The sequence below is a fragment of the Semicossyphus pulcher genome, unplaced genomic scaffold (genome assembly GCF_022749685.1).
Source record: "Semicossyphus pulcher isolate SPU_LCO1_2020_fin unplaced genomic scaffold, fSemPul1.0.p SCAF_11, whole genome shotgun sequence".
In the NCBI taxonomy this organism is placed as follows: Eukaryota; Metazoa; Chordata; class Actinopteri; order Labriformes; family Labridae; genus Semicossyphus; species Semicossyphus pulcher.
In genome coordinates this window covers 8479999-8501113 of record NW_027211615.1, presented here as the reverse complement: position 1 = coordinate 8501113, position 21115 = coordinate 8479999, and the positions used below count along the sequence as shown (strand labels likewise).

Sequence of the window (21115 nt, the reverse complement as noted above, 5' to 3'; positions counted from 1 at the left end):
CACCCAGCAGTTGTTGGTCTGCCAGAGAGGGTAGGCGGAGCTAAGCGGCTGTTTTCCGGTCAAGTGTTGCGAGTAAACAGTAATCTACTATGGCTGAACAAACAAAGAAAAGATAGATGACTACAGATACGACTTCAACAATAAGTGAAAATCCAAAGAAAAAGAAACAAACTCGACGCTCAGATGAAGGCAAACAGTCTAAAAAGGAAAGCAACCGTCAGCGAGGAAAATCAAGAGTCTGATTCAAGATGTTTGATTTTTAACAAGCAAGAGATACTCATGTCTTTAAGTAATATAGATGGTATTGTTGTGAGTTTGTCGACTCTACTCAGACACCTCAGGACTTTCTGGTTCTTCAGACAGAAAGCCCATTCGGATCTGCAGTCTCGTTAATTCAGAAAAACAGGGCAGATTTTTTGAATGCAATGCAATACGCCTGTACTTAAACGACTCAAATGTTGCCTTTATTTATAGGACAGCTGAAGAGAAGCAGGACATGTGGAGAGTAGAGAGTGGCGGATGACATGCACCAAATGATTGGCAGATGGGGAATCGAACCTGCGATCAGTGCGGGGTGCCTGCTCTACCAACTGAGCTCAACCAGCACCACAGAAACATCACATTCTTAACTATATCAGACTTGAATCACTGCTGTTCGGTGCTTTGCAGTATATTATTGTCTGCCAACATACACACTGAGAATAAAGGCTCACATCAAGGCCTCCTGGCCTGAGGGATCCAGGTTCACTGCATGGCAGTGGGTTTTGGGAAATTGGTTGCTGCAAATTTCTGCAAAGAAAACCACTTTACTTCTATGCCAAGGCTTGTGGAGCAACCCCAGGTTAATATCTAGTTTCAAGGGCCTTTATATTTGTGTTTATATTGTGATAATGTGATTCGCTTCCCTAACTGTACCAGTACAGTGCTGTATTTTACCAGCATAGGTGAGCTGGTTGCAGTGATTTGATGGGGACTTGGAGACCCCTTGGAGTGTGAGGGCACGGTAGGGCAGCAGCACAAACCAACAGATGAATTCAGACATGTAGATAAAGTAGAAAAATGTGGAAATTTACTATCTCTAAATCAAGGCTACCAGAGAGCACGAAAATGTGTCAGGTCTATTCAAAGAGAGCTGTGTACTCACAGAGCGTCATGCTTTCATCATTGAGCACCGACTATCTGAGCAGGGCCACCACCTGAGCTCTGCAGTCAGCCCACATCATCACAACTTTGGGATTAAGTCTCGCAGAAGTGGCTAAAGGTCTCAGAGAAGTTCCAGCCGTGCAAACGCTGAGCCCGCTGCAGCTTGGCATTCGGTATCAGAGCTAAGCACACAGCCTCTCCTTCAAGGTTATCTCTGTGGAGAATTCGCTGACAGCAGGATACACACGCACGGCCATTCACACGCGCACGTGCACTCACACAGTGACACAAAGATAGGTACCCACGCACACAAACACAGTGGCACACACACAAACCTCCTTGGGTGTGTGTGTGTGTGTGGAGGGTGTTTGTGCTGGTGGTTTATGCAAACAAGTTTTTAATTGGGACGGAGGGACACATGATTAGCAGTAAAAAGGAACCAATCATTCCTCTGTTTTATGACTTTTTATGTCCGAATAAAAACTGGGACCAGGGTGGGGGGCCCACCTGCCAACCCAATCTGTCTCCTGACGAGTGAAGGTGGATCTCGGGGCTCAGACGTGGTCAAGGACAGCATTGTAAATTCACCGTGTCAGTGAGGGTGATGAACTGGCTCTGCAATGGTGTGTGTGTGTGTTTGAGGGGGAAGGCAAAAGAGCAAGAGTCAATGCCACTCAAGCAGCTGCATGCATCATGCCTAGAGCCAAGAGGACATTAAGTGTCAGAGTGTGTGCGTGTGTGAGCGTGAGTGAGTGTTTATTTGGGGGTGGGAGCACTGCGGAGAAACTGGAACTAAGCATCATCACAAATTGATCATTTACTTTATTCACAGCAGTGTTGTGAAAGCCAGAGAGAGCGCCATGAAAGAAGCGTGACAGTCATTATTCGCGAGTAACAGAGAAGGGGAAGCTCAAGGTCTGCATTATCCATCCACCTTCAGCTATACTGCTGCTTGGATCCACACACACACACACTTCCTGTCTGTTCCAGTTTCCGTGCCTCGTAATGAGTCCCAATGACGGCTGACCTTTCACGGCCCGGGTTGCCCGGGATGAGATGGAGAGGTGGGGGTGGTGAGGGAGGCCAGGGGGGTTCCTGTGGTGACCCCACACAGAGGGTGCCAACCTTTATTCAGTGTCTTAAAAGACGCCTAATGACTGACTGAACACACAAGAGAGAGCAGAAAGAAGGATAATAGAAGAAAAAGAGCGTCCAGAGAGGGAGAGGAGAGGAGGGGAGGGGAGGTAAAGAGGACAGGGAGAGGGAAGTGTAACGCTGCGCTAAATTGTGTGATTTTATCATCTGAATATGCGCCGGAGCATAATGTGATACGCCTGGATCCACTGAATATGGATTTCGCTCAGATTACAATCAGACCTTTGAAACAAGACTTGGAAGTGGTCAGGCTTACATCGTGATTACAATTCTATGTAATTTGGCTTCAATCCACACCGAGAGCTGCTTAAAAGATGGGAAAACTGTGCTCTAAACATTACACCCATGGCAGAAATATTAGGCATTCCCAGGTTGATGCCCAGCAGCTTGAACCTATGAAACACTCTTTGTTCAGGTATCAAAAGTCACACTGAAATGGTCTACAGTGTAAGCACAGTGCGAATGATGGGCCTGGCAGGAGAGTAAAGGGGAGAAATCTGAAATGGCAGCGCAGTGAGAACAGACAGAGAAAGACTGTGTCTGAGGTTGAAGCCAGCGGTTAGGGCGACACAAGCAACAGAGGTAGACAGTGAGAAAAAATGATCCTGATGTCCCTTCGCAATCTCCCAATAAAAGTCAAGATTGACGAGAACAGTGGTGGCTTGGCGGTCTCTTGTGCAATAAGTTACGTTTCCAACACAATAAGCGCCGCGCCCCAACTCATGAACACTCCCTACCTCACTCATCTTCCGCGACAGGATTTACGGTCAGCGGTTAACTCCCATTAAACCATGGCTCAAGGGAGAAGTAGCCCCCCGCTGCCACAAGTCAAAGTGTCCTCTCTGAGGCCGAGAGTTGAGCGACGAGGCAATGGCCAGGGACAAGAGCAGACGGAGAGGAGAGCAGTCGCAGAGGCAGAGGAGACCTAGCAGAAGCAGCAAAGGAAGACTAAGAACAAGGAAGAGGGAGAAGCAAACAGCACAAGAATGCCCAGACGGCAAGCACACCAAGAATATAAACAGTCACAGAGAAAGACAGAAGGGAGAAAATAAAACAGTGTGGTAGGAAAAGTGCTAGCCAGGGAGGTGGTAATGGAAAGAAAGATGGCGACTGTAGACATAGACAGAGGGGGAGATGAAGAGTGTTCCCTGAGGGGACCTGAGTCCTGACTAATACAGAGAAGGAGTTCTATAAACAGCAGAAACACACAGCTCCAACAGATTCATTCCTCTCTGCTACATTACCTCCATTCTCTTGTCTTCAAGCCTTTTGCTCTGTGACCTTAAATCCCCGCACTGCAAAAACACATCAGCGGTAACAAGTGACTTATTTATTCATCCTCTGTTCAGCCTTAAAGTCTGTTCTTCTTCAGGGCAAGAGAGAAAAACATCTGGAGACAGTTGATTAGAAAATAACTGCATGGACATTTGTTCAAACAAAAGCCGTCCTCTGGAAATTTAACACCATTCCCATTGTTTTAAAATGCCACATATTCTAAAGAAATTTTTGCATTAGACATTAAAGCTGTGTAAAATGACTGTCCTCGCATTCATGAGTCAATTCTGTAGATAACTGTAAATGGCCCTGGCTGCTCAGTGATAGTCAGCCTCCCAGCAAGAAACCTCTGACTCTCCACTCTGTTCTTTTCTGCATCAACTTCACCCTCCATGTTTGCTTTTTCCTTTGAGTTTCCTCCAGGTGCTCCAGTTTCCTCCCACACACCAAAGACGTGCATGTGAGATGAAATGGAAAAGTGGAAATTGCCGACAGCTGCATGCAATGGTCTGTCCGTATTGGCCTCTCTGATGGAGCGGCGACTTGCACGAATAAATGTTAAAGCCGACTACGAAATTAATAATTGACAACTTGAGATGGGTGTTTTTTGTGCCGTGCTCCTGCCTGACTGCTGTCCTCCTCTCAACTCTCGGCTCCGCTCCCTATTGCTTTATTCTGGCTTTGCTTGCTTCCTCTTTACTCCATTTCCTCTTCCTCATCTTCACAGATTTTTGTTAGAGCTTGACATTAAAGCCCAAAACCCACTGGGACCTGCCTAGAACAGAAGTGGGTAAGCCTGCACGGAAATTTCAATTTAATTGCTTTGCTTTAGGTCAGGATTGTTAGAAAACGTTAAATACTCTTGCTCTCACTTAATGATGAGAAATTACTGAACAATGTTGGGATTCAAGGGGGCTTGGATGTAACCGAGTTTGGTGGTAAATTAAACAGAAATTACTAGAGTTTTGTAAAGCTTGAACACAATTTCCAAGGTAAGATCCACTTGTTGCACCTCATGACCTCTGCTTTAAACCACTCCCTGTGCATTTCCTTCGAAGTCTCTTTAAAGACCTCTTCTCTGCTTCACAACACAAGCCATATTGACAGAGCTCGTCGTCCCCGTCATGTTGCGTTTTCTGCTTGGGGTCCATACTCGTTCGTTTGCCTGACTTGTTGCCTCTGTCTCTTCTACTCTGTCTCTCCGTCTGTGTGTTTGCTCAGACCATCAGCTTCCACTTGGATGCTCCTTCCACTCGATGTGACCTGTTTGTAAGTCTTTTGTACTTAATGTATAGATTGTGTAACAGTTCGATGCATAATATGGAAGAAGTGTTCTTGTATGCCAGTGATGGTTTGCACGATTCTGTTTGACTGGTTCAAATAGAGTTTATTCTTGTATTGTAGGAAAACAAGCTGTCATCAGCGAAGGGGTTTCTGCTTTGACAGAAACACTAATCGCATGTACTGCATTCAGCCTCCACTTGCTTGACTCGGTATACCGTTGGTTGTTAGTGTAATGAAACTGACAATTACAGGCTACAGTGCAAACATTCCCTTTGTGGCTTCCCATAACCAGAGGCTTTTTTAGAGTAGTCATTTGGGCTTGGCCCACAATGGTCCAACTCCGCATTCCTACAGAGGACAATAAGCAAAAAAAAAAACCTGCCTCATTGAGAAAAAAACCTGCCTCACATCTAGGGTATGAAGTTTCCTAAAAGCGATTAAAAAGAAATACTGGCACACTGTCTTCCCGATCCCTATTAACAGAGCCTGAAAAAACAGCCACCACATCTCTCTTCTCGGCACACCCTTCCACTAAGCAGGACCTGTTGCTCAAATCACATTAACTACCAGCAGATGAAAAAACTCAATACACAGCGTGCCAGACTGTGCTAACGCTGAGCTGATGCAATCACGCCTACAAACACAATCCCTCCGTTTACTACTCCGTCTCCCACAGAGGAAAATATAGAAATGAAATCATGCATTGCTGCAAAAGGGAGCGTTTCTCTCTATCCAGTGTAGGCACCTCTGAGGCCTTGTTAATACTTGGTGCTGCTAGCACAGGATTTTACACAACATGACTTTGTAAGAGCTGAAAGTGAAGGGAGAGACTAAACACTTCAACTGCTGGTGGAACATTGCGATCCAACTGGGAGCAGCTGCATCCTTGTTTCAATAACACACCAACATTGCAGTGCATTCCTTCCAGTGGCAAGGATCAGCTGAGAGACGACCCAAGGGGAAGACTCTGTGTCCTTCATCTTTCTGTAGGACAGTTCTCGTCTGCCATGTTGCACAGCAGACATGATAGCAATGTTATATATGTAGCGTTACATGTACATCTTGTCAGTTGTCTTAAACATCGGTCCTGACAAAAGTCTAGACAGCACAGGGAAGTCCATCAATCTTCCTCTGGGGAGGGAACTGGTTTGTTGCTTATTCAGTTCCCTTGTGAAATGATTGGGCTTTCACCCCCTCACTCGCTTGCTTGCAGCTTCTATTCTCCGAGTGTGTAACCAGCCAATGCACCCAGCTGTCATGTGTCTGTTGAAAGTGGTGTGACTGACACTCATTGTTCAAGATTGAATATGCATTTCTCCCTGCAGGACTGACGCATGCCAAATGAAGGACATTCCCCTGATTGATGGCATCTATTTATAAGAGAGCGCTATCTTTTCACTCTTGTACAGACTTTCTCTCAGTCAGTAATGCTGACCTTTGACAGTTCCAGAGGTAGAATCCACACCTGGGTAAACAGAGTGAGCTTAAATTGAATGCTGAATCCAGAGTTATTGAACATCTCTCAGAGTTCCCCCAACTTTCCATTAAAGGGATAAAAAATTCACACTTTTGCTGCAGAAATTATGCATAGGCGTAGGGAAGAGGGGGAGGACGAGAGCTACTTCTGAGCACCAAGGTTAGATCACAAACATAATCAATAATGCACCGCCTATTGTGTTTCGGCACTGCAGTTAGCTCAGCTCAAATCCATTTTAGCGAATCCATGGTGCCAGAACGGCAAGGTCTGTGCTAAGTCAACAGCCCAGATGAAAGATGGGTCTACTGGAAGGCAACGACAGTAGAAACAGCAAGGAAGGAGTAGCAGGGATGATGGCCTGAGCAGATGAGAGGGAACGTAGGCGGACTTGGCAGAAGAATGAGGCACAGAGGGAGTGCCTGGTTGCCACTGCTGCAGATGTTGTTTGTGAGTCTTTACACAAAAACCAAAACCCACCGAAAGGGATGTAGACTATGGCCGTGGGCTGAGCCGCTACAAAGCAAGATAATGATGATAATGGAAGATAAAAACGCTACCATCTCCTCCAGTACACTCACAGTGCAATAAATATTTAATTTGCTACATTTAATTTGATGTAAAATGCTCCTGTCTTTGCACGCCTTCCCCAGCTTTCTGGCCATAGCTCAAAACAACTTCCCTGCCACAGACTATCGATACAAGCCAAGCTGAGCAACAAAATGCTTCTTCAACTGAAAATCCAAGCTTCAGGCAACATCAGTGGTTTAAAATTTCAACTCTGCAAGCCAACACACTGGACTCAACTGCATTTGTGTCCTCAGGATTCAGTCGCTCATACTGATCATTGTTTATGAGCCCTTGTAGTACTCTTACCCTCCATACAACATCCTTATCCCAACATTTATTACTACCATTTGCTTTTCCTGGCGACCATGCAATGGGCATGGTGACAAACAGGCCATTCTGTGTTATTGCAGCTTTATTGCTTTGTAATGCAGATGGCTCATGTGTCTCCCTTTGAATTATTGATCTGCTCATGTGTAGCGCACACAATGAACGGACATCATGATTCCTCTCTGTCACAGCAAACAGGATATGAGAGTGTGTGCCACTAATCATAGATAAACATAGACCATCTGGACACAACCATGTGAACACGGGTTCAAAGAAACTTGACCATGAAATGAGTTCGCAAATTTCTTTCGTGCACTAGAATATTTTATTTGGTTTGGTAAAGGAGTCTTATTTGATTTTCTTGGAAGATCCCGAGCAAAGACCTTGCCATTTTCAAAGTTCTGACATTCAAACAGCCATTTGGCTAAGAAATTCTAATCACATCCCTGTGAACACATGATCCTGGAGAACCACATAAACCTACAAAGCATATTTTGTACAAAGTCCGCACTGATCTTGCCACTGCACAGCTAGCATTGATCTAACGCCAGGTCTGTGCACAGCAAGGGTGCTAGAAGGATCCTGTGTGCTTGAGTGTGATGCAGTAATGGTCTAGTTTGGTGTCGGTGTGTCCTTAGGTAGAAATCAACTTCCCTCCTCCTACGCTTCCTCCTTGCCTCCCCAGTCTGTCGGATCTGATCCTCCCTGTGTGTCCTCTGTGGTGTCTGCTTATGTTCCTCTTCCTGTCGGTGAGCTGAGGGCCAGCAGAGGGGAACAGACTTCCAGCGCCTTGGCCCGGTAGCCTGGCTCCCCACAGCCTAGTCATTACTGCTGGCTAACAAGCAGAGAGCGAGGGACGTCTGCGGCTGCTCTTCCCCTTAACTAACAAAGAGAAAGACCTCACGGGTAACTTTTGTAGCAGCAGAAGCAGCACTGAGACACAGGCTCCTGCTGGACCCATAATAGGCCTTTCTCATTATATGCTGTCTCCTGGGAGAAAAAGAGATGTACACGCTGGGCTACAGGTCCTTTCAACTAGGCATTCTGGGACCACAGGGGTAGAGGGGGAGGAACATAATGTGCACAACCTGTCACATGCCACAGCTTTGAATTATCTTTACGTAGTGATGCTTGTGTGTGTGTGTGTGTGTGCATGCAGGCATGTGTTCTGTGTCGTCCTCCTGTGCGCTCAGCTGGATATTTACACACTCCCTTAATGTCATCTTATATTTTTGTTGGTGCCACGGACGTCAGAGGAATTTCTCGGAGGGTGGGGGTGGGAGTGAGGCGGGTGGTGGGAGGGGGCCATGAAATGAGTTTGACTTGATTTGATTTGATTCCAGTGGCTCCATCAGAGAGCCGTGGGCGACACGGGGGAGACGGCAGGACTCACACAGCCCAGGCGTACTCAAGCATGCACGGCTCAGACCACACATGCTCAAAAAAACATATATCTTCCGAAACACACAGACAGACACACACAGACAGACACACAAACACACACACACACACACACACACACACACACACAGGAGGCACCTTCTGCTTTCTTTAAAACCAACAGACTCAGAAACTGGCCAGTTTATGTACACAGACAAGGACGTGGCTCAATATATATGCAGCGTTTCCCAATAGTTGGCATTCAATTTTAATTACTGGGGATACAGGCGTGGGATGTGTTTATTAATGGCTGGTAAATACTCTTAAATCCTCGGCCCACCACTTGTTTGACAGTTGTTTTCATCAATTTTCAGTTGTATGTCCATATTGAAGTGGGCTGTATATTGGAGGTGTATTTGTTGACATTTCATTTAGTCGGCTCAATATCTCATCTTTGCTCAGGCAGGAAAGACTTTCACTTTATCATAAACTAATAAGAGAACTGTTAACCTAACTTGCTAATGCAAATTTACTGGACTATTACACTCCAAACCAATCGGTGCCAGTCTGGTAAAACAAATATACAATCAATTATCTTTGTGCATCTTGAACATGCTAAATAGTTTAAATATTGTCACGGTACTGCCTGGTGCGGTTACGTAAGGGTGGACAAAATATCTAATGATCTATAATGTTGATCCAATAACCCAACAACAATGTTGACATTGCATCAAAGAGGTATTGACTAGGAGTGGGACAATATATCGATACGGCAAAATATCGTCGTCTTGATTCGTGCAATACAATTATCGAGGCTGGAGCCAAATATTGATATTTGAACTTACAAATTCCCTGCGATTTTGACTCACAGCGTCAAATTGACCGAAGAAATTCAGATATTGGGATGTATCAGTAGATGATTGTCTTGCAATATATCAAGAATCACTGTATCATGATATTATCCTTATCGTGGGCCACGTATCACGCATCGAATCGTGAGTTACCCTGCGATTCCCACCTCTAGTCTTGACTCAACTCTACAGTCATTGTTGAAAATTTAGTTTGCAACGATGTACTGGATTACAGTATTTTGTCAGTGTTTTTGACATTGACAAATAATTAAAAAAATATACGCTTCACAAAAATATAGCAGTATTTATTGCAAGGCTATTGCATCTGATTGCATTATAGTTTGCAGGTGTTAAGTAATTGTATCCTCCCCCTGCATCTTGCATCATAAATGCATCGCATTATAATCACTGTATCACTGCTTTCTCGCCTTTGAATCAGCACCGATTTTTATTTAAAAAAGCAAATTCTGCTTCTTAAAATCACAAAAGCTGCAAAAGAAAAGGCAGCAACAATTCCCTCATTGAGATGAATTAGACCAGTTTGCCTCTTTGTTCAAACAGAATGATCTGATACCGGATTTAGTCATTGGCGCTAAAAAAACAACTGATGATTGACAAAATGTACAGCTGCACAATAGCAAGTCAAAGGTGTTTTGAGAGACAATACGACTCAAACAATATATGAGCCACTTCATCACTCGCACCTGCACTAACTATTATGACAAAGGCAGTTGCTTAGAGGCACTTTGCCTCACATTGTGCTCATTATACATACAGCATTAAGATAATTATCTGAAGCCATAAATGCAAAAGCTGCCAATTAAAGCTTAAAATCATTGTTTGGATTGCACCTTAAAACATACACTTATACAAGTTTTCTGCATCCCATAAGCCAAATTAAACTAAACCAAAATTCACTTGAGGGACCGTTAACAAACCTGGACCAGCTGCTCAGCTCAAATCAGTATGTAAAGAAATGCAGAACCTGCAGACGCCTGTTAACCTCCTTGTTCCTACAGTAGCTCATACACCAGTGGACACCAGTTACCTCCTCACCATTCAGGCGTGCCCCCCATATGTACTCAGGTCACGCAGCTGATCTTTGACAGGTTGCACACAGATGCCTGCGCGGAGCCATCCCGAGACCAGAGATCTGACCCCTGGTAATGGGTCTCTGGGGGGGGGGGGGGGGGGGGGCAAGCCTATTCTGCTCTGTACAGTTGTAAACCTGCCGGCTCCTCCCCTGGGACTGAACCTCTCATCACCTTCCCTCCCTCCTCCACCGCAATGAAGCAAAGTGACGCTGTTGCCAAGGTTACCTGGGGATTGAAGGGGGGTGGGGTGGGGTTAGGTGGTGCAGATGAGGTGGTTGGTTATCTGCCTGCATGGTTGATGTGAGAAGAAATATGATTGTGTCCTTGTGGTATAGGTAGTGATGGGTTGATGGAGGTATTGGACTTTTGTACTGGTGGAAGCATACAGGAGGAGAAAATGTGTGTTTCTGAGAAAATTGCAAATATATCTGTGTGTGTGTGTGTGTGTGTGTGTGTGTGTGCGTGTGTGTGTGCGTGTGTGCGTGTGTGTGTGCGTGTGTGTGTGCGTGTGTGTGCATGTCTAAGCAGAGCAGAGGTTGGTGAAGCTTAGCCGACTCTGTGGAATGTAAACTAGCCACTGCAGCACTCCTCCTGCCTGGCCTCAGTCAGACGCTGCCCCACCAGGGATCCAGCGTGCTGTTCGATGCCCCCCCTCCCCGCCCTCCCCCCTTCACAAATCCAAGCATCCAGCACACAGGGACTCCATCCCTAAAAAAAATTGCCTGCCTAGCACCTACCTTGCGTTCCAGTTGCCACAGTGATTTGCTCGCCTTGTCTGTATTTTCAAGCGTGTGCAGATAAGAGGAGTTTGAACAAAAGCAGCAGTCACTTAGCATGCTTTATCATTTCACAGCCATTTGATACCTGCGCCTTGCTCTGCCGCAGATATCTCCCTCGATGATTGCCCGAGGGAAGGTTCAATGCTTTAATCTAATCTGATGACAAATGATTCGATTAGCTTGGCCACTGATTAACCTCTTCCTCTGTGTTTTGTGCACTTATGCCTGAGCAAGCCTCATTTCAGACCCCCCCCCCGCGCGCGCCCACCGCCACTCTACAAATGTCAGTGGTGGCTGCATGTGTCACTTCCTTGATGCATGTGGTGCGCCGGGCGTGTGCAACAGCATATCCGCTCCTGCACCCATGCCTCACCAGCCATCTGCAGCCCACCGAGGGGACACAAGATGACGGCTGAGTCACCCATTAGCCCAAATTAGAGCCATCCTTCCACCATTCAAGACAGGGCCGCCGGCAATGCCACGCAGTCAAGGCCATTACGGAAAACACGCACTAAACTGATTTCGCTCTGCAAATACCATTAGCCGGTGCCCCGAGATTATAAATATCCGAACTTACAATCTGACGAAGAAAATGGGCTCGGATAGGGACCCGTGTTAGGAAAATCCTGCATCAATGTCATGGACTTCTTCGCTGGTTGCCAGAGGGCAGAGAGGCGGGTTAATGGCTACGACAAGCTAAAGATGAAGCAGCAGAGAAAAGCAGCGGTGGAGAGAGAGGCTGTGCGTGGAAAGCTACAGTTGCTGCTGGGGGAGGAAGCCGCGTTAGCGACACATGGTGTGAAGATAAAAATGACAGCTTTGTGTTTAGCAGAGACCCCCCACTTTTAGTGATCGAAAAAGTTAAATTCACAGCAGCTTTACGTCACTTTAAAAGCTCACTGTCAGACATGTAAGAAAAGAAAAATTGAAAGTTAAGAGCTTGGAATAAGTGCTCTCTAAACTGGTTCCAGTAATGGTGGGCCATGCTGTTCAGATGGTCTTGGTTTGGTAAACAACTGTCCTGCATGTGGGCCAATTTGTCAAAACAACATATCCACTTCAGGCCTGGGGAAATTGCCATTTTGTCCATACAGCCTATTTCGATCCACTCATGTTTTTCCGTTTCGCCACAAACGCAGCCCCACCCTCCCGCCTCTCTCACCATTTCCTTTTACTTGAGGGGTTCCTGTCGAATGCCAACAACTGTTGCCTAGCAACTAAATATTCACCCTGCAGAAATCCGCTCGATTATTATTTCTTTCCGAGTTTCACATTTCTGAGAGAGAGAGGGAGGGGGGGAAGATATCTTTGTGATTTCAACTTTACAAATCCCAGTGGTGCACAAGCAGTGGTTCGCTTTTCAAATGAAATGCACAACCCTCTGTCACATCTTCAGAGGGAAACCGTGGCAGAGACACCTCGGGTATTTCAGGGCGGATGTAGGAACTGGGACATTGTTAATAACTACTGAAACCAGGCGAATACACTGGTTATAAACACCCTGTTACAGACCATCTGCTATGAATATCAATAAGAAAGAGAAGTTGGGGAGTTTTTTGAGCTGTGAGTTGCAGAATTTTCCAACACTTTCAAACACTGCTTGGTTTTCTCAGTGTACTTGTATTAAAAAGTAAAAAGAAAAATAACTTGCTTTCGCTTCTTTTAGTTAAAGCAGGTGTCTTTATCGAAATATCGCCGAATGGAAACTCTCTTTCTGATGCCCTCATATTTCATCTGACTCATGGTGGTCCCGTCCAAAAGCTGGAGCAGTGAGGATATTTTTCCCTTGAAGACTGAGCGTGTGCCCGTGGCTGGCCGGCCATGTGGGCTGAACTCTAGACTCGCAGTAATATGTCTATTTATTCAAGACAACAAAGGCCCTCTGTGATAAATACCATAGGGTGTGGACTCACAATGCACACAGTCAACATTGTGGTACTGTCGCCACAACTTGCGTGACCGCTGCAGAATGTGTCTCATACCACAGACACAGAATTTATTTGTGAAAGTTTTACGCTCATCGTTAACAAAGCGTTTATTAGGAGTCAGTGACTCCAATGTAATGGCTCATTTCTTACACTTTTAAACAGCATGTTTCAACTCTGCTGTATTGTTCATTAGTTAATAACACTGGCAGGGGCATTATTTACTTTAATAATGGGCACAACAGTAATGCACTTTATTCAAAGTAGGAACAAACTAGTGTAAAGAGCAAGAGATAATGACCCGTAATCACAGCTCTCGTGTGCTTTGGCTTCATAAATTCACAAATGCAGGAACGGAAACTACAAAGGTTACAAACTTGAGGGAACAAATTAAACATTTAAGGGAAGAAATTACAAGGTAAAACACAAATTATGAATTTGATGTTTTGGACACAGAAAATATCCGTTCTTCCAAAAGCTACTCCGTCTGAATGAATATTTGCAAGCGCCAGAATGTGCCAGTTTCAGCTCTCACCTTGCTGTCAATGCTACGAATGTTGCCAGATGATAAATCAGTGACATTGTAGAAAATCAAGATGGGAAGTACTTTTTTTTCTTCCCCCCCCCGGTTAAATTGATCGGACAACTTCTGCAAAACGATTTAATGATGCATAGGAGCGTTCTGACACTTGCAGTGGATACATTTGCACATTCACCCGTGTGACTGTGCACTCAGAGAAGTCAGGGAGTAAGTGTACCAACACAGACAACCGGAGGCTGTTCCCTTCTATAATTAATGATGTTCCTCTGAGACCTAAATGAGTCGGCTTATCTGGTGTAGGCTCCATGCATGGTTGCGTGTAAGGATCATGCTATATCAATTTCATGCAAAAATATGAAAATGGCCTGTGAGAGAGACGTTAGGAGGCCTGGAAGGAGACTAGCATGAAAGAAAGGGTGTCGTTAGTTGATGTCAGACCTGGAAAGCTATCGGCCAATCAGAGACAATCCTACTTCTGGATATATGTGTATTTAAGCAAAGCAGCACCATTAATTGTGGAGGGAAAAAAATCCAATATGGCTGCCCCTATCTCTGGCTGTCACAGAGGAGCACCCAGTGCATTTGCGCTTATGCAAATATTTATCGGAGTTCACACTTGGCTTAATTTGACAAGAGAAACCCAGACTTGAATGGCTTTGGATGCAAAATGGTAATTACTCCTAAACCCAGTTGGAATAATGAACTTGTTAGCATGCTCAGCCTCCTGGAATTCATTACCCCGCCTCGACGCCGCTCTCCTGATGGAGCAAAACCTGATCTGTTTTCATTCCCGACAGCTCAGAGGGGTGAACTCCGAGGGGAGCCGGCATGTTGGAAGCGACATGTCCAGCAGCCATGCATAACTAAACCACACATACAGTCGACACGCGCGTATCAGCTCATCACACGAGTCTGATCGGTCGTGTCCCTGCTGTCTCATGTGATCGTACACAGACTCAAATCAGAGGAAGGCAGAGCTGGAAAATATTAACTGGCGCTTTTTGCTCAGCCCTTTGAAGGAATGTGAGCGTATGAAAGTTTCAAACCAACAAACAGGACTAGATGAACGCTGTTAGTATCAATGTCACCAATTAGACAAGTGGAATAACATTATTTTTATGAAACGGAGGAAAGCAGCAGTTTGGAAGTATTTCTGAAACAGTGAAGTGCTCTCTGGGGAATAAAACGCTTACCTAAAAGGACCCTAAGGAGAGCACAATGTGAGGCTCTGCTCATATTTTAAAGACCCCCTCCAGTGAAAATCCATTTTCTAACCTTGTAAACATCTCCATGTGCTGTTTTTCATGTCATATCAGGGACAACATCAGCAGTCATCAACATGTTTTCAGATTGGCAGGTTTGAGACATCACAAACCTAAGGAGCCAATCACGTTAATGGACGGGGTGACGCTATGCCTATCATTATGTGTTACCTATGGCAACCACTTAGGCGATGCTCGAGCCAGCTGTAACCTTCATCGCAATTTTTGCAAACTCACTTCTGACTACTAACGTTAACGTTACTACTACTAATGACTACATTTCAAGCTAGCTAAGTTTCAACAAGTTGCCGCTAAACGATGGCAGAGACGAGTTTTGTTTTCGCGACGGAGGGGGCGATTGAAAATGTACATAGTGGGCGGGGCCTATGCAGATTTGATCATTTTTAATGAGGGAGAAGGAGGAGAGGTAATTAAACGTATTTTGCAGAAAAATCTAACACTATTTCTGATTTCAAGCAGAGCCTTAAAGAGAGTTTTAAAACATGACTGGAGCTGGTCTTAATCATATATTTCTCAAAGTGAATTTTCAGATCCTTTCCATTCATGACTCCTGATTAAAGAAATCAGCTTCAACATATCTCTTCAATTTCATTCCAAATGTCAAAGAAAACCACACAAGACACTTTGAATTCCTGTAATCCATTTTGCAAAATTGCATCAGACTCTAAACGTCCACATTTGAGAGAAGCTCCAGCTTCTGATTCATATTAACGCACAGAAGTGGAGGAGAGTGTACGAGACAGGAGGATGTGTTCCTTCCTCTTTCTTAAAGAACAGTGTGTGGTTTGCTATGGAGCTGCCTGTTAGACAGAAAAACAAAGAGGCATACGGTAAAAGAAACACTTGATTTTCAGTAATTATAAAGGCTTAAATGAGCTGCCCACAGTGGCGCTACACTGATACACAGCATAATGCAACATTTTAATGGTAATGTAAAACAACTAGAACAATTAGATAGGTGTGTCATTAAATGATACAAACTGCAGGAAAATGATTAGATTTAAAACACTAGTAGGATTTAAAGAATAATTAAAACTGGATTTGTCCTCGCAGAATTAAACTCTTATTAACCGAGTGAAGCAAGCTGCTCTCAAAGCACCGCTCACACTCGCTCTCTGCTTTGCACAGGCTCGCTTTCTCTCCGTCTCTCCTCCGTCAGGTCAAGGACGGATCACGGCCCACGCGCCTCCGGTCAGGATTCGTCCTCTTGTATTTAAGGTAAAAAGCTGGTGGGCGCTCTGCCTGTTTGTCCAGCGTGTGAGTCAATCACACCCCCAAACAGGCCTACAATCAATGCACACACTGCTGATTACATATCAGATGGGTGTTTGGGAGGTAAACATTTGAATGACAGAACAAACAGACACGGTGCGGTGACGGGCGCAGGGAGAGTCTGTCACACGGTTGCAACTGTAGATTCACGGTCACATTGTGCCACCGCGCAGCCATGCCAGCGTCTTGTAGAGACTGATATGTATGCAATATTGGTTCCCTCTAATGTCGGCAATTTACAACGATAAACTAATTCTATCGCTGCCCTCCCTGTGACTCACTCTGGATACAAGCGCTGGCAAAAGGCCTAATATCTGTAAAATATCACACAGCCATTTAGCAGGATAATTCAGCACCTGGGAGTGAGTGGGCTTTATTAGGGTTGTAGTGTATCTGTGACAGCTAAAGAGATTTTCAGGACCGCAGCGTTTAATGGAAACAGCTGGGCAGCATGTGGGTTAATGTAATGGCTCTGCATGTTGAGCAGAAGTGGTGCTAAAGCTCGAGCTATCAGAGAGTCATCGACGGGAGCAGACCCGCCGCTCCATATCTCTCTCTTACGCTCAGACTCGCTGCCCCCCCCTCCTCACATCTCCAGCGCTCCTTTCTCACTCCCCCTCTAAGCACCCATCAATTGAGGCAGTGAAGCCATCAGTGCCCACGCTTAGCCCGCCTGTCTCATTGCTTGGATAGCCACGTGTGTGTGCGTGAGAGAGCGTTTGAGGGTGCTTGTGTGTGGAGCCCCTTGATTGGACTCTACAGCAGAGGCTGGAGCGTTAATGAACACTGCCTGTCACAGTCCTGGTCCTCTGTGCACAGCTCTCACCCGTCACTCTGGGCGATGGATCAGCATGGCCTCATCTAACTGGGCTTTTTTCTTTTTTTTTTTACTCTGCTCTCCCAGTAGTCTGCTCTGGTGGACGGGGATCACCGAGATCAGTGGAGGTATCTAATCCCGGCCTTTCAGCCCACCTCCCTCAAGAGTTTACAACTACCTCTGAAGTGTTCGAGGCAAAATCAGGAGCAAAGCGAGCCGAGTCTCGCACTCGGATCATTCTGGGCGATTTTTACTAAACTTCTGGGAAGGATAAAAATCAATGCCGTGTAGTTTTCAAGCCAAGTTCTGCACTTTTAAAAATTACTCAACGGTGCCTTTGGGCCCTCTAATTTCTTAACATAATATAATTTGGATTCTTTTCCCATTTGCCAGCCAAGATTTTAACTCAATGCTAACGAAGAGGCAGCGACAGTACTTCATTAAAATTGGTGTCTGATGAATTAAAAATGTACAACATTTTGTTACACATAATTACTGCAAAAATTAGGAAGATTATACTATAAACACTGACTTTATTAAGCAGATCAGATGTGGCTGATCCACATGAGGCCCAGGTTCACTTCTAGTGTAAATACAAAGTATTATGATTCGGGCTGGGACAAAATATCAGAAGGCAATATATCGCCGTCCTGACTCGTGCAATACAATTATCAATGGAGCCAAAATCAGTACTTTATAAAATGATAGCCTGCAATTCCCAGCCCACATTATGATGTCACATCTTTGTGTCAAATTTAGGCGGAAACAACTTTTTGGCAGGATAGTATTCAACCCTCTAGACTCCTGTAGAATCCTACAATGTTGCTGCAGTTCACTGAGAACTCTCACTTAAATGAGCATTTTCCAGCTTAATCCAAACAGCTCTATCTCAAAACCAGAATGAAAGTGACAATCACAAGTTGTTTTCATTTAAAAAGAAACTGAGAAACTGCTTTTTAATTTGATACCAAATATGTGGCATGTGTAGCTTTTCAGACTGAGACCGATTTAAAAAAAACACCACATAAAACAGACGTCCCACACTTCAACCCACACAGCAATGTTACAAGAACAGACAACAGTGATGCAAAGTGTCTTTGGCAACTTGTATGAAGAAAAAAATCGCCTTATTTATATATGAGGAAAAGCCGCCCTCCCTACCAACGGGGGCGAACTGCCCACCGGGAAAACAGCGTTCGACTCCGACAGGGAAAGCCGGGAAGCACCCGCTGTTTAGTGACGGTGATTACGTGATTTCGAGCAAAAAACGTTATGCACGGTGGTTCAGGATCGGACTCAACTCACAATCTTAGGGCTTCCATAAGATTGTAAATAGGGAGACGCTAGTCGGCAGAGCCATTTTTAGATCTGTGAAAAAACAGATGGAAACCCAAGAAAAAAAAAGACTTAAACGTAGCGACGTGTATTTCAAGTATCTACAAGCTTACAAGCTCATGACTTTATTTTCTGTTTTTGATACACTAAAAATAACTTTAAAATGACGGGCACTGTTGGGCGCTACAGTGAAATATAGGACTGGCGCTGCAGGGCGCTATGGGGACTAGAGGCTTTAACGTTTTCAAACAGTAGACGGTAATGAAATTATTACTGGCCAGAAGCAACGAGGACATCCCAATGTTGCCTTGAGTGCATTAATATATACAGATCTTTAATGTAAGTGCATAAAGACATTGGTTGTCAGGGTTGCAAACAGAAAAAGCAACTTCAAGAGTCAAGAATTCCTGATCATGTCAAGATCTTTGTTTCTTTCTTCATGAGATCAACAGATCAACACTAAGTGAAGCCTCAGCATACACAGGGTCACAATCAGTATAAATGTCTTCCATCCTCGCTTCAAATATCTGGACACACAAGTACCACATAATACAGCGGAACAAAAGCACACACCCAAGAAGTCACGTTATGTCAACATGTCCCCGCTCCACATTAGGACAGAGCGCTCATTATGAATATTCAAAGTTACAGTAGAAGCAGGCTTGTGTCCTCGCTGCCATGTTTTATTTAATGAGCCTCGGGTTGGTTCGGCTTGATTTGCATGTGCTTGTTATAGAACCGCACTGTGCCCCTGCTCGTGCCCACACACTCCCCAATATAATGACATTTTGACTCCATTTTTCGCTTGGCTCGTCTGTCAGACGACGCAAGCAGAAGGACCATGACTCAATTTTCCAGCATGGAGGATGCAGGGCCTTTCACTTGTGTGCACTTGTGCATCAAGGATGAAGGGTTCCGCTGTTTCGAAGCGTATGCGCACATACGTGTGATCCGAGGGCTGTCGTTTGAAGCGGAGAGTGTGTGATGAAGCGGAGGCTCCCTCTGTGAGGGAACGCTCTGAAGAGAATAGTGCTGATGTAGTACCTCTATCTGACGACAGCCGGATAATACCAAGCAAGGAGACGGGAGGATCCAAACTTTATGAAAGAACGAAAAATCTGCAGCCAGCTAGAACACGTCTTTGATAGCAGGAAAGGGGAAAGAAGACAAAAGATGAAACAATCTCTTGTTTCCACCCTCCTCTAATCTGGAAATGTCACGGATAAAAATGTGGCTCATACCATACTTGGCAATTAATAGCCCCCGGGGCAGAAATATGTCCCACTTTGATGATGTCAGTGCTTTGAGGAGTGAGGGACAGGTCAGCAGCTAGCGTCAGGGACATCAGAGGCCCTTAGCGCTGTGGCGAGATGTCAGCCCGGCTAGCGCCATCGCCGTGTGATGAGGCCTGGACAGACGTGCAGGGTGGGGGGGGGGGGGCAAACGTGACAAGGCAAGCAGAAACGGGGATGATTCAACCCTGCAGTGAGGACGGAGGCAGGCGGGGAGAGGCAGAAATGCAAGGAGAGGAGGGGGAGGAAGGATAAAGAGAGCACATGGTGAAGGGAAGAAAGGATGAAAAGGAGGAAAGAAGAGTGGGAGATGGCAGGGGGAGGGATGATCATGATAGGGACAACGGTTGGGAGGTTTACATGTACAGTACAGAGGAATACACCGGGGGGTGAGAGGAGGAACGTATTAATGGAGAACAGCGCGGAGTGAATGAAGAACGTTAATGAAAAGAGGTGCAGAGAGCGAATGGGAATACAGCTTTTCAATAGCTGACCCTCGCAGCAGTAATGACTGAAAGGCTTGATGACGGGGACGGAATTAAAAGACGAGGATGATATTGTGAGCAGAAGTGGTCCGGTTGAGGATAAATAACACCCCCGAACCCTCCCCCTCCCGCGGCACCCACTTGTACCCACAAGCAGAGCACACGCTGTTCAATCTGCTCCAGTCTAGCTCCTCTGTATATGCACCAAAACAATACAAACCTGTGGTTTTCCTGCAAAAACTCCCCAAGAAAATTTAAGCTGCTGCGTGAGTGTGAAAAAGCAGAACACGACGGCACATCCTCTGCAAACTTTCACTGAATAATTTAATGATGTGCGTTTTAAGAAATAAAAGTCTGTTTTTCTATATTCTGTTGCTGACTGATCTGACGCCCGCAATCCAATTTGCAGGTACTTTGTAAAAGCTTTTTCATTTTCTCTTACGAGACAAATAAGAGTCTGTAGGTTCTTCACAGGTACAAACTGCAGGTGATTATTCCTGTTTTGTTGTACGCCTAAATTGGTCTTTAAGCGTGTTTATAGATTCATATCAAAAAATAAGAGTGGTTTAACACCAGCAAGCTCATGCCTTGTTCAAATTTCTGCACGCTTTCGATGCTTTTAAAGAGACAGTATTATAAGTATTATAAGTGAGAGTAATGTAGGATGTGCATACTAAACGAGGGATGGGCATTTCCAGTAATCTTCATATTCGAGTAATCCAATTACCTCATGAACGAGTAATCGAGTACTCGCAAATTATATATTTAAAAATACAAACACATACGTCAGACACGGACCTCCCAGTCCGGAAACAGTGGGCTATATGCCTGTA

General features: G+C 45.1%; 1 protein-coding gene across 1 annotated transcript in view; it reads right to left on the bottom strand.

Annotated features, from left to right (window-relative positions):
• Window positions 1-21115, bottom strand: part of fut8b (fucosyltransferase 8b (alpha (1,6) fucosyltransferase)) — a 102567-nt gene that overhangs the window by 61511 nt on the left and 19941 nt on the right. The window lies entirely within an intron of this gene.